Source organism: Emydura macquarii, unplaced genomic scaffold (assembly GCF_026122565.2).
Source record: "Emydura macquarii macquarii isolate MOO-44397 ecotype Brisbane River unplaced genomic scaffold, CSIRO-AGI_Emac_v2 contig_480, whole genome shotgun sequence".
Taxonomy (NCBI): Eukaryota; Metazoa; Chordata; order Testudines; family Chelidae; genus Emydura; species Emydura macquarii.
In genome coordinates, this window is record NW_027130617.1 from 9,555,432 (window position 1) to 9,571,146 (window position 15,715).

Genomic DNA, 15,715 nt, shown 5'->3' on the forward strand with positions numbered 1-15,715 from the left:
AGGGGGTAAAATTGGATACATAGTTGAGACCCTCACTCCCAGCTCTGGCTCCCTTCATAACAGGTAGAGGGCCAGAGTGGTATAAAAGCCCCAATTCTGGCTGTTGGATTCCCCCAGTACAGGCAGAAGTCCCTCCTGCAATGCAGGTACATAATGCTGTCTTTCAAAGACCCACTCGCAATCTCTGGTGCAGGGCTATACCAAGGATGGACGGAGAAAGGGCCACAGCATTCAGTGTTGCACAAATTCTAGGCAATGCTGCAACTCACAGGGTATCTTGGTAAGTTGTTGCTCCCTCTGGCCTGTGTAACTTATGACAGAGACTGTTCTAGCCCCCAAAGCAACCCAGGATCAGGAGGGTACAAAGATTTGTTAAAGCCACCCTCTCCCCTGGGCTGCAAGTTCTGTTCTGTGCTTCTTGGAGGTGCAATCAGTTCTGCAACTAATTAAATAAACAATTATGGGGAGATTGGACAATCATGAAATATTTTTATAAAGAATTGGAGGAAGGGTGGAACTCTTCCAAAACTGAGACACAAAATCTGCTTCTGTAATTCTTGTATTACAGCATTACAAAACAAAACAAAACAAAAAAACCCACAAATCTAAAAGTAACAATTCAGACATTACAGGATTAGACGATTTATATAAATACACAAAATAATATAATGGCCCTACATTTCTATAGCTCTTTCCATATTGTGGGATTCTGCAACACTTTTACATCTCTGTGTGTGGGTATACAATGTAAAAGTGTCTCTCACACACACACACACACACACACACACACACACACACCCACCCACCCACCAGGTTCATGCCACAAAATTCAAATCCAAGACCCACATCCTGAAAACACTTGATTTCAGTGGGTCAAGTCATGCTTAAACCTAAGCATGTGCTATATTTGTTTTCAGGATTGGGTTCCAAATTTCCATTAGGTTTTGAACATCCCAAATCACGTAGCATATAGTCCAGATATAGGGATTAGATTTATATTCATCTCTAAATTATCTACTTGCCCAAGTACATTTCACCCTTGCCTGAACTGTTGAAATTCAGCTACCTCTTCACTAGTAAATAGCAGTTGTTTCGGCAGCTCAAAGCATCACTACAAAAACAATCTGATTATACCCAATTGAAATTACAAGGAAGTTTTAAATAGGCAGAAAATAATTACCCAAACTGAAATTTGACAGGGACAAACCACTCAAGACCACAAATGATCAAGACTCTAATTTTAACTCTAATTAAAAAACAAAAACAAATCCAGCACCACACCACTAATATCAGGCAGGTACATTAACTACTCAATACTGGCTTACAGGGAAGTGTGATATGATGAATCATCCCCTCTTCCAGCATGACCCTAGATTTTCCTTGGAGGACTCCCATCCATATACTGAGCCAGTATCAAATCTGCTTAGTTTAAAAAAAATCAGCACCTGAGGTAACATGGCTGTAAAAGGAGGGAAACAGTCCAGTACATCTGTGCTGAATATTGTTGGAAATATGTCTGCCATTAATAAATCGTTCCATTTCTGGAATTCTGTAATCCCTGTTGAAGGAGGCAGTTGGTCTCCAGTTTTCTATACTAATTGGCTCTTTCCCAAGGAGTTATTAAATCACATTCTAATGTGCTGTAGCTTCTAATTCTGCAGCAGATACATATCTCTAAATATATTTTCAGACAAGAGTGGGGGTTTTTTAAATACCAACCAGATTTTTTTTTAGAATTCTCTGCTTAGTCTGGATGACATGGTTGGGGAGGGGAAATAAATTATAGTTGTATGTAAGTAATTTGTATACCTGGGTTTTTTGCTTGCTTTATTTTTATATTACCCCTCCATTGCCATAAAGCATATCCCCATTTTACAGATGGGGAACTGAGGCACAGACAGACTAAGTGCCTTGAAATCCAAGGGGAATTGAACCTGTATCTCCCAACTCCCATGTATCCTAACTCCTGGACCATCCTTGATTTCTCTAGGCCTGGGTATACTGCATGCTTCTTTCAGTAGCATGTAAAGTACATATTCACATAGTCCCCCAAGCATGGATATAAATAGCAGTGTACTCAGTGAGCCATGTCTTAAGCAAACAGAGTACAGATATGCCTGAAGGGTATGGATATGTATGCAAGTACACACTCACTACTTGCCCAATTTGTGCCTCCTTGCCTACACTGCTATTTTTAGCAGTGTAGTGTCCTGCTGTCTCCCCTGCCTTTCCCCTCCACAGGAAAGGTCCCCGCCCTGTGGGGAAAGGCTCTGCTGGTGGGGGGGGGGGGAGGAGAGGGGGCAGCAGGGAAAGGCTCAGCCTTTTCCAGCTGTCTCCTCCCGACCAGAGCCTTTCACTGACATGTTTAGCTACACACCGCAGTGTGGACACACTTTTCTTTTCACGCTTGCTTTTCACTCTGGCGAGTAGCCTATCAATAAAACTCCCATGACATTAAAAAGAGGCCCCATTTCCCTTTGCACTTCAAAGCAGAAGTGGAGTTCCACTCACAATCTCTTCATCAGTCCTTCCCTGACTACAGGGAGCTCTACTATTTCTCTCTCATAGTTCTGGCTTTTTGGAGGAGGAAATTACACTCCCTATTCTACACCTGGATGTAGTTTGGGTGGGATGATGAAAGTTAAATTTCTCCTCCTTTCATCTTGGCTTCTGAGAAGGCAACACCACTGGTGTAAGTAGATTGAAACAAGTGGAGGTATGCAATTTACCAAACCAGGAAGAAAAGAGGAAGCTCCCCTCTGTTTTTAGAAGAGGAGGAGAAAAGCTGTATTCCCCCTGCCTCCTGCCATTTCCCCTTATTTTAACTCAGGGGCATCCCTCACTATCCTCATCCTTCCAGGCTGCTGATCAAATAGCCAAGAGTTCAGTGCCAATTAGCAGCCTGTGGCAATGTCTTAGGTTGAAATGCAAGCAATCTCCCCCTCACATGAACCTGCTACTGAAAGCAGGAGGAGAATCTTAAATGATAATTTGTGGGTGCTTCCGGCTGACAAAGTATAATCGTCTCCTGAGCTAAATTAATATGGAGGCTGGTGGCTGAGTGTTTATAAACCCTGGATGTGGTTATTACTGAGTTAGCAGGGAATTCCCTCAAGCTATTACTTTCCTGAAATGTGCTTTTCAAATCGTCACACCTGCATTCGCTGTATGAATACTATAAATCCCTCTGCTTTGACTGGCACAGCCTTCAGAATTCCCCACAACCACAACGTTTTGGCCACCTCCACTCTGAAATCCTCATCTTCCTGCAACTCCTCTGAATTCCAGTCTTCTCAAATCCCCCCCCCCCACCCACACACACACACCCACCCACCCCTTGAGAAATATGCCCTGCCTCACATTAAGAGTAATTCCTTTAAAAATCAAATTGTATTTAATTTTGGAGTTGGGTGACAGCAGGTGGTCAGAAGTTTTAATGATCACATTTGTTGTGAGCATATGGATGAAGAGCACCAAGGCCAATAAACTAATTAAAGCAGAGCAATGCAGTGATTATGCAAATCCCTTTGCTTTCAACCAGAACATAGGGATTTACATATTGTTTGGATATAGAGAAATAACTACACTGTCACGATGCAAATTCAAAATGCTAAGCCAAAGCACAGGAGAATGCACAACTGAAGAGTGTGCAGCTATGAATCAGTAACTGTACAGTATCCCTGTGTCGCTAAAACAATTCCCTTTCAGCTTAATCTGACACTTACTGCAATACACTCAGTAGCACAATACATATATCTACATTAACAAGATATATATTTTATATGAAAATATTTTGGCATGTTCACAAAGCTGAAATACGATAAAATACAAGACAATACAATGGAAGAGTACCCAGTAATACCAGAGAAAGACACTTCCCTTCTAAAAAAAATAAAACCCCCTTCCAATTATTGTTCTCCAGCAGAATCACAAGTCCAGAAGCAGCTTTATCAAATATTATGAGAATAATCTATTCTCTGGATTGTCAATAACATTTAAATTAACAAATTCAAAACAAACTTAGTTAAGTAATAGGTTGAAACAATTGTTGCTAAATAGTGTAAAAAATATACAGAGCTTTGTAACTGTTTTAACAATGAACTCTATAGGACTCCTGATGGAGATTATTATACTATTTAATTGCACACAATTGGTGTTTAAAAACCCTGATCAATGTTTGAATGACAATGTGACTAGTATCCTAGCTCAGTGGTTAATCTATATAGCGGAACTTTTTAAATAAATGTGTGTTTAATTAACATGTTAACCAAACTTCAAAGTGTAACAGGAGTGATCTTTGTATAATGTATTTTGAAAGCCAAGAGGCAATTGTATTGGACTTGATGGCCACCTACTGGTAAACAATGGAACATAAATGTTTATTGCATTAACCCTGAAAAAACCAATTACAAAAGAATAACAACATATAGTGTAATTTAAGAACGATGGACCTGGCTGCAATCTCATTATTCTAGTGTAAATCAGATGTAATGTGTAAAAATGGTAGGAGATAGGAAAGGCCCAATCCCTTTTGGTCACTAGGATTGAGCTTCCAAACCCCCTACACTGCTGCAGATCCTGTGACTTCTCTCCCACAGTACTTAAAGGAACTAAGTACATAATGATCAGTTTTCCTCTCCAGGTCCCTTCTGCCTTCTTTTTAAATCCTGAAGGTGTCTTCTCTTTTCAAGAGAAACTAAATGCTCATGTTGCACAGCAGTGCATTCACATTTTAGCACCACAGAAAGCAGAGACTGACAGTCTGAAAAGAGTCCCCACTGGAAACTTTTCTGCTTTGAGGTATTTTGTAGGAAATCCACATACTCTGTATTAACAACTGAGAGACAGCTCATTTCTCTGTCTTTTGCTATTATCCCACCAGAAGGATAATAGGACTCAGTGAATAAACCAACAATGGAAACTGAAATAGTGTATAGCAGAGACATACTATGTACATGGAACTTGTGTATCTCAGTGAACAAAACAATTATTTCATCTAAAGGGATATGCATGTAGCTCTGTTTGTCTCTGTTAAATCTTGAAAAGCACACAAATATCATCCCCTCCCTTCTTCCCTTGTAAGTATTCTTCCTCTTGGCTCTTTGCATCCCATTAGGAGACTTGCTCTTTCACATATTTTGTCAAGACAACTGTTCCTCCGCCCTCCCCCCCATTTTGGAGTTCCCCTGAATCTCATTTTCTCACTGACTCACTACAACCTTGGGACTGTTCATATGCCTGGATCCAGATCCCCAAAACCTAAGGATTTTGGAAAATGAGGCACACAGAGGTTCAGGGTCTGATTCTGCTGCTTAGTTTTCCCCATGTTGTATAGTACCTTAAGACTATTTCCATAGTAAGGTAGTACTTTACAAGAGAAAGGGAGGCAGAATCAGGCCCCAAGTGACTTGCCAAATGTCAAATAAAGACTCAGTAGCAGAACGAGAAGTAGAACCTACATCTCCTAACTCCAAGTCCAGTATGCCTTATCCAATGAACCATGTTGCAGCAAAACCAAAACCTCAACTCTGAACATTCTCTAGCTTTGGGATGCTTGAATTCTGGACCCATAGTGGAATTTTGTGGTTTGACGTCATCTCTAGTGAAAATAATTGTTTGCATTTTTGCATCCTTACATGTCATCTTTTGTTTCCCTGCACCCTATCTTGACAATATTTTGAATTACTCTACTTTATAATATACAAATTGATTTATCATACTCTTACCTCTTTTTGAACTGAGTGGTTAGCTAATTTTCAGGGTTTGGTGGCTCATTTCTGTTAAGAGAAATTGATGATGGAGTCACCTATGTTCTTTGATGCAATCTTGTTTACAAGGATTTACAAATAATGTACACTGTCCTATTTCCCTGAACATATTTGGAATCAAACAACAGGAGAGTTTCTTTGCTCACCATTCCAGGCCTTTTTTCAGCTAGCACTCTATCCAAAAGCTCCCCCTCAGCATTTTTCTCAGGGTCATGCTACCTGGGGTTCTTTGGCTGTGTTTAGGCTTCTTTGCTCCTTCTGTGTCCTGCTTGTTTCTGCTGCTTCTCTCACACACAGAGACACACACAGTTCCACTGATCCATGCCACAGCCCTACAGCTTACTGTATCACTCGCCAGGACAAACCCTTGGGCAACATGGGTCAGTATCTACTCAAGTCATGTTACATGCTTGTGTTTTGGGTAATGGCTCCTATTGCTTCAGCTCTCCGGTTCCACAAAAGAGCTTGATTGTGTCTGACATTTATTTTGAATTAAGGGAAGCAATGATATCCACCAGCTTCCATGAGGATTCACCTTACCCCCCAGCATAAAAACACTGTAAAATAAATCACCCATCAACAGTTATTGCACTGTAAAAACCCTACTATATGCCATAAAGAGAACAAACGGTGCTAACCAACCTGTTCACATCAAGTCACATAAAGATGGGTACATGACAAATATACCATCATAAAAAGGAAAGGAATCAAAGGTCCATAAAATCCCCTGGAACAGGAACATCTCAGATACCTATTATATATCATAACATAGGAACAATCAGCAACCTGCTATTGCACTGCCAATGACAATATAAATATCCTGACTTAAGTTAGGACAGAACCACCCATCCTACCCAGTTGCAATGACTTAAAAATAGCACAGACACAACTATACCAGAAAACAGACAAAAGCTAATATATATTCCTTCATTCTATCAGCTATATACATACTCCTCTGAATACAAAAGAGGTGTAAATAGCAGGAAATATTGTTAGCAATACATAGCAAACACTAGCAGAAGTTTGCAATTCATGTTTGAAATTAGCAACAATATTAATATATGATAACAGAAAAAAGAGGAATCTTTCATGCAATCTACAGTATTTGGTGTAGCCTCCCGCAAAATACACAGAATCAGTCCTGTTGTGTGCACAAACTAGTGCTGAATATAGCATAAATGCCTAGATACACTAGCTAGATTAGATGATCTTCAATGGGAGTTTTGTCTAGAGTAGGACTGACTATAGGATTTCTTCCATTTCACAGTAAGGAATAGACCCTACTGTTAATACACCCTACTGCTTGGATTGCCTCTAGCACTGGCCTCCAAACTCATGTAAGCAAAGTATGCTACCAGATATCTAAAATGCTCACTATGAGCTCCTGCAGAGGTGTGAGTTATAATAATAGAACTTGGAGAGTATGGAAGACTGCAGGAATGCCCACACAAAGGCCAAATTCTGGTGCAATGTTAATGTCTAGCACAACTATAGCAGAACATCATTTGTTGTTTCATTTTATAGTGATTGCTCAAACCTAGTGTTACTGCTATTCAGTAAAGTCATTGTTTAACGTTGCATGTAAATTTCCTTGACATATGTGAGACCAATGGGCAGAATAAAATAGGAAAGTTTAAGAGTATAAATCACCCCCATTCTTTCTATTTTCTACTCAGCTCACTTAAGTTGATTACCTGAAATATGTTCAGCATACCAAGAAAAATAGATACGGTCCCATGAGGGTACGTCAGACAAAGAGCAAAGTATGGCTTCTTAGTTTAGATAACTTAATTTAGATCAAAGAAAGCTATAAAGAAAGAATATAAAATCTCTAAGAGAAAGTAGGATAACTCCTCCTTGCCACAAAAGTTCCTCTCAGGTGTTTATATTCAAAAGGACTTCCCTCATTTTAATTACCTCATTGCTATGTTGTGCATACTGTTGGTGTCCCCCTCCCTTTTGCTGTTGGAAATTATTTACCACAAAAATAAAGAATCATGAAACGGAGGTTTTAGACCTCATCTTCACCACATTTGACTTTTAACCACAAGTATTACTACATTGGTAAAAAGAGTTACCTATTTACATGAATCCTACATCATTTAAAATTTCCTGCATTCATACATTTTATTTCCCTCATTTATGGTCTCTCTCACACGCTACATCCTACTTTCTGGCCTTGTCAGGTTGAGAGGTATGGATCCTTCATCTTGAACCCCTTTGCACCCAAATATCTGCAGCAGGCGTAGCCATCTTATATTTCAAAGGAAACAAAGGAAAGAATCATAGCATACAGTGATGAGTAGGTCTGAAATTCAGGAGCATTTTCCAACTCTACTGAGTTTTATAAAATTGAACAATTTTGAAGAACCAACAAAAACACTTAGTGCAGATAATTATCTGCCTAAGAGAAATCTAGAAAGGATACCATCTCTCCCTGCAAACTGTTGAACTGAAAAATTGGTACCTTCCTCAGTGAGGAGTCTTTTTTTTGGTATTTTCCACCTATAGGACAATTGACAATTCCTACCTTCAGTGTGAGTATATAAGCCACTGTGGGTTTTTTTAAAACTTCCAGTGATGCTCATCTCACTTTTAAAAGCGACAGTGAAAAATCTGGAGAAGAAATCTTTTCTTGATAAGTCAAAATTTCTATCCTGTTCGTCTCACTTTTGCGATCACTTTCGATAACTAGGGAGAGAAACAGAACATATGTCTGAAATGTTCTTTATCATCCCTTTTCTTGATCAGCTGAATCATATAGTCAGAAGTGAGAATCATGTGGTGTTCAAATCAAGCAGCTAGCAGTGTTTGCAGTGAAACAGCTTCAAAAAAAGCAAAAGCTCAGCCAGATAGAAGAATATGGGGCCCTAAATGGCAGACTCCTTTTTCCAACCCGCCCTACATCCACCAAATGACAATAAAGGGGAGACAGAAAAGCCCCACTTTGATACTCAAGGAGTACCCCACACAGCAGCAATGGGGTAAAGATGGCTTTTTAACTGCAACAATGATAGGACCCTCCCCAACCCTGATCCTACATCAAGTGATGGAAAATTAATAAATTATTTTCTCCTGGAGTCTAGAGTCTTTGATTAATAGATATGGGCATTTTCAGTTGTTAAATTGCCCATTAGGGGGAGCCATATTCTTTTATGAATGCAATAGCTTAGTGACAATTACAAAGAGAAATTCATAGTAGGTAAGATCTACAGAGTTCTAAGTATGTTAAATCATATAATGAAATACGTAATGGAAACCCAATTCAATATAGGCTTTGTCTACCTTACAGAGCCTGTGCTGGGAGGATAGTCCCTTATAAACGCAGCACACACCAACAGAAGTTTTTCTGCCAGTGTAGGAACACCACCGCCCCAGATGACATTAGCTATGCCAACAGATGCACTCTTCGGTTGGCATAACTGCATCTACAGCTGCATCTGGGGGCTTCGTTGGCGTGACTATGTCACTAGAGGGTGTGGTTTTCACACATCCCTGACCGACATAGCTACGCCAGTATAAGTTTTAAGCATAGACCAAGACTTAGGATATGTCCACACTACAAATTTTTGCCAACTCAAATTATGTCAGCATAAACCTGCTGCAGTTAGTATATTGCTCGTATACATCCATATTTGTCTCCTTGCATCAGTGCTGTGTTTCTTCCCCTGCATTGGGCTCACCTATGCTCGACTACCAGGACTAACTGGACTGCAGTGGAGTCTCAAACAGGTCCTGGCTCACGGAATAGCTGGACCCTCTCAGTCAAACAGCCCCCTTCCTCCTTCTCCTCACTGTTCATGGCAGAGGTTTCTGTCTCCTCAGAGGTATCTATGGTGACTTTCAGGGTAGAGATGGGGTCTCTGCTAAGTATGGCATGCAACTTTGTGTAAAAGCAGGTCTGCAGCTCTGCACCAGTTCAACTGTTAGCCTCCCTGGCCTTCTGATATGCCTGATGCTGTTCCTTCATTCATGCAGAATTGCTGCTAGTCCCAGTCATACCCTTTCTTCTGCATCCCCTGAGTGATCTGCCTGTAGATATCCACATTTCTGTAACTGGTCCGTAGCTATGCCTTCACGGCCTTTTCTCCTCACAGGCCCAGAAGATCCAATATCTCCTGTCTACTCCAGGACAGAGAGCATCTGGAGCATATAACTGGCGTAGTCAGCCAGGCAGTTGCACACAACAATGGAGAACTGCTAGGTGTGCTCATGAAGATGGACAATCCGGAAAAGCTTTTTAAAAAATTTGTGGGCTTTTAAAGTGAAGGGAGGAGCTTCCAGTCACCGTGACCCCTGGACAATGGAGTTCACAATTGTGACCAAAGTGGTCAATGTTGGTCATTGTGGGACAGCTGCTGGAGGACTGTTAGGGTTGACATAGGTAATGGAGTGTCTGCATTTGCATTGTGTCAACCTCAATACATTGACCCTGGCTCAACGTCAGTTGGGGAGGTGGTGTTACTATATTGGCGTAATGGAGAACTTCCACTGGTGGGAGACAGAGCGTAAACTCATGCACAACAAGGTTTACACAAGGTGGCTTATGTTGACTAACTTTGTAGCGTAGACCAGGCCTTATTGTGTACGACTCTTAACACAAAGTGTGAAGATAAAACAAGCCAAGTTTGAGGGAATGGATTGCTTCAAAAGTAGATTTCTAGAGCCTTTAATGAGTGTTTCACCTATACTTGTTTAAATGCAAACCAGGCTGTTAATGACCAAAAAGCTATCAGCTTCCATCTGTTCAGTATCTAATATGTCAAAGGAACGGATTTCCTATGGCAGAGACAACCCCCATCAAAACTGGTACTTGTTGGCAGTCTTGGCACAAAGGCCAAGATTTAACTGGATGTGGAGACTGAACTATCTTTTCACCCCCTGCATGTGGGCCTTCTGGGGCACACTTAAGGCATATTATTGAGGCTGCTTATATTGTTTTTTGACCATGCTGTTCGCTTGAGATAATCAGAAGCTTTTTCCTGAGACTGTGAGCAAACACCTTTCGCAACCTGCTGAAAAAATACATTCCATATACCAGATAAAGTCCAAACTAACCTTCTTTAGCATTGTTAACAAAGAAAACACTAAGATAACAAAACGATTAAGTCAAACTTTCTCCCCAGGCCTGGCTGCTCCTATAGTTCCTCCCTCAGGACTGTTTAACCATCACCATGGATCCTCTCTCCCCCAAGGGGTGGCTAATTTCCAAGTAGACAGCTCTTCTTACGCAGTTCTTGGCAGGCTGGGTTATATCCAAAGCAGGGTTATTTCTATTTATGTCTAAATTTTCTGCTGACGCTTCTGCACCCTAAATGACAAGACTTAATATTCTGGGAGAATAACTCACTCAGTGACAGATTAATTTTGTTGCTGGAGCAGCATTTTACGCTGTAGGAGCAATATTGAATAGCCTGAGTATAGCCGTTTCCACACTCACATACTCATATCTTTCTCTCATATTCTGGTGGGATAAGAAGTCACTGTCCTCAGTAAGCAGAAACCACTTAATTCATTGCTAATAGAATATGTCAAAAATTTTGTACATAATGTTCTTTGTCAAAAAAAAGCAAACTTTTTAAAATTAAACATTCAGAATTGTCAAAATTACGAAAATCTTCTGTTTGTCACAAAATGGTCTTGATTTAAAAAAACAAAAAAAAAACCCAGAAGTTACTAAGAAATTTTAATTATTTTTGAAATTTTACACTTACCAAAAAACATGTTTTCTTACTGAAAGCCAGGTTTTTGTTAAATGACATTTTTTCACATTTTCTATTTTATAAATTTCAGTAAGAACAAATTGTGGAAGATTACACAAGAAAATTAAATAGGTTCATTTTGAATCCTGCACAATGGAAACCATATCAAATTTTTTCACAAAGTTAGTTTCCTGCTTTTCTACCAGTAATAATTATTTTCATTATTATTATTTATTTGATAAGTATAAGCAATATGATCTATCTTACACAAGAAACATATGAAGACAGTCCCTGCCACAGAGAATTTGCAATCTCTAGACGATGGCCAAAAGAATAAGACGCACAAGGATATCCCAAGAAGAGTTACCTTAAGTTAAGACTAAGATGAGAGGAATATGAGCATTTTTAATTTTAAATAACAATAAGAATGGACATATGAGGTCTGACCAATGGTCCATCAAGCCCAGTATCCCATCTTCTGACAGTTGCCAATTCCAGATGCTTCAAAGGGAACGAATAGAACAGAGCAATCATCAAGTGATCCATTCTCTGTTGTCCACTCCCAGCATCTGGATTAGAAGCTTAGGGACACCCAGACCGTGAGGTTGCAGCCCTGACATCTTGGGTAATAGCCAACGATGGACCTATCCTCCATGAACTTAAATGTTTTTTTTAATCCAGTTACAATTTTGGCCTTCACAACATCCCCTGGCAACAAGTCCCACAGGTTGATTATGCGTTATGTGAAGAAGTACTTCCTTTTGTTTATTGGAAACCTGCTGCCCATTAATTCATTGGGTGACCCCTGGTTCTTGTGTTACACAAAGGGGTAAATAATACTTCTCTATTAACTTTCTCCACACCATTCAGTATTTTATAGACCTCTATCATATCTCCCATCCGTCATCTCTTTCGCAAGATGAATAGTGCCAGTCTTTTTAATCTCTCCTCACATGGAAGCTGTTCCATACCCTTAACTATTTTTGTTGCCCTTTTCTGTACCTTTTCCATTTCTATTATATCTTTTTTGAGATGGGGCAACCAGAACTGAATGCAGGTGTGGGCATATCATGCATTTATATAGAGGCATTATGAGATTTTCCATTTTATTTCTATCCCTTCCTAATGGTTCCTAACATTCTGTTAGCTTTTTTGACTGCCATTGTACATTGAGAAGATGTTTGCAGAGTATGATCCACCATGATTCCAAGATCTCTTTCTTGAGTGGTAGCACCTAATTTAGACCTGAATTTGTATGTATAGTTTGGATTCTGTTTTCAATATGCAATACTTTTTATTTATCAACACTGAATTTCATCTGCCATATTGTTGCCCAGACACACAGTTTTGTGAGATCCCTTGTAACTCTTTGCAGTCTGCTTTGGACTTGAATAATTTTGTTATCATCTGCAAACTTTGCTACCTCACTGTTTACTTCCTTTTCCAGATAGTTTATGAGTATGTTGAACTGCACTGCATGTTTCATGTTTTTGTTCTCTGGGTCTCATGAAAGAGGTGAGGCTTTGAAGAATGTGAATCAGAAGAAAGTAGGCTGGACTGAGATTGGGAGAGTGTTTTCCATAAACATGGCAGCACAAAGAAAATATGAAAATGGGACTGGGAAAAGGTAACAAGGAGACATCCAGATTGGCACAACTGGCAACAGGAAGTGGGTGAGGAAGAACAGTATAGGATAAAAGATCAAAGGGGCAGGGTGGAATTATGTAAATATACATTTCATATTTACATTAAAGATTCACTTTCTACTGTCTATATTTCCAAAGTTGGGGATTTTGTTCCTCTGGGAAGTGATGGTCTCTGAAGAATCATCATAGCAACTAGCTGTCTGCATTACATGGGATAGCCACCGTTGATTGCCTCTTATGCCCAACTCCTTAATCAGCCCCTCCAAAGAGTTACAAAATTTGGAAGTTTGACCTCAACTGAAAAATCTGGTTGTGGAGTGGAATGGATTAGACAGGCTCCTCATCTTGCTCACACTGCAAGGACTGCTACCCTGATGAAATTCTCTTCCTTTGGCCTATATTTTTGCCTGACTGTCGAGAGTTCGGTTCTTGTATTGAAGAGAGATTTAGTTTTGATTTCTGTTCTGTTATTTAGGAAACACATTTTTCACGGTTTGGGTTACAGGCATGGGAGAATACAACAAATGCTTTCAGTTCAGAGAATTACTTTTCTTATAAGGTTTCAAATTTCTTTAGTGAAAGCTTTTTATGACGTGCTGTTTAGATGATGAGTCAGCATTCCACAGCTTGAGATGCAGATAACATCTTGGTCTTCTACACTTTGCACCATGATTTATTTCCCTAGGACGTGAATAGGCATGAACTTCAAAGCCTAGGTGGAAACGCTGACATTACGCCAAGCAGTATAACATTGCCTGATTAATCCTTATTGAATGCTTTGAAGATGTAAAGTTCAGGGTAAGTGCTGAGTAGTAGTACTAATACCTAATTGTCTTCAGTACAGCAAAATGATTCTGCCATGGACAGGCATGGAAATTCCTCTATTCAAGCCCTGCAATACTGCTCCAGTAACAAATCTAATTTTCACTAAGTGAGTTTTTCTCCCTGAAAATTAATAGTCTTGCCCTATAGGGTGCAGAAATTCCACAAAAGATTTAGACAATTAGAAGCAGCCCAGCTCTGTGTATAACCTAGTGCTCCAAGAACTATCTGTGTGTTGCTGCCTACTCAGAAATTACTCAGTTCTGGCTTCCAGAAAACTGTTTTTATTGCAATCCCTTGTATTGTCAGATTGGGACTTCAGCCCAGATTAATGCACGGACTTGTGCAGGGACTAAGGAAGAGGCTTGTGCCTCCCCAATTCAATTCAAAGAGTGCTAGGATCTAGTTCACTCACCACTGTCATCACTACAGACTTTAGTAACTGTGAGGACTGCCATAATGTACAGGCCTCTTGCAATAATTTGCATGAACTGCAGAGGTGCAGAATTGCCCCACATACACTCTTTCAGCTTTGTCTTGACCCCACTCCAACATGCCTTCTGCTACAGAGGCAGCACAGAGGTGGCTCAGCATGTTGCATGGGCCATCTGTGCTGGTGAGGCTCTTTAGTAGTATTGCCACAAACGTGTCATAGGAGACCTCTGAATCTAGTCTTATCTTCCTCACTGCAGCCTGCATGCTGCTCAACAGCAATAATAAATAGAGGAGATTAAGAACGACAGAGAATAAATGTTTAAAGATGTACATAGTAATTCATCTAGAAAGATACAGGAAAGGGAGATACATTTGCCTATGCAATATGGTTGTACTATTTATCTTAAGCAGCAGGTGAAAATCTATTTGTAATTGCAAGTGAGTGTTCACCGTTTCTCTAAAGCCAGACAAAAATTTCTTAAACATTTTACATTAAAAAAGCAATTAGAAAAAGAATTCAGGCATAGAATGAAATAGAAAGACACATAGGACCAGTCCTGCAAGATGTTGAGCACCCCGTACAAATATGGCCCTGCCCCAAAGAGCTTACAATCTTATAAACGAGAAACAAAATTTCATCCAATAAAAAACTATCTCCATAAAATAAAAATAAATGTAGCTTTGTTACTGGTTTCTGTAAACATGCAAATTAAAGAACGTTCACCTACACCAATAAGTAGACAACCAACCTGTAAGTGGCAACTGGCAGACTGATTTATTTTCCCTCATACTGTTATTGAAATATTAAATATTAAAGGGGGAGGGATATAAACATGTCCTGTTGGAAAAGTTAGTATATAAACACATTTAAATGTGTGGATCTAAAAATTCTGAAGCAAAGTGTTAATGCTTATTTTTATGTCAGTTCTCACAATTCCCTCTAGCTCATGGAAGCTTCATGTAATCACAGCCCCTAATGCCATCACTGGTACAGATGGTACATAGTGCCCACACTAGAGCTTGGGACAGTATAATTTTTGGTTTGTTAAGGATGTTAGGAAGAACACATATATCTGACAGGTTACTTTAAAAAAAAGAAGCTGTATGAAGCTGTTTAAATGTTAGGAAAGTTATCAGTAGACTTGATAGGGAGGCATCAGAAGACAGAAGGCTGTAAAAAGTACATAAGTCATAGTATTCAATGACAAATTTTAAGTTTAAGATGGTTCTTATCACATAGATCTCAATACCAGATGTGTGATAGTATCCACTTATCAAAACCAACCACATCTAAAAGCTTGAAAATATTTGATTTTTAAATAAATTGTAGCAACTAGTGTCC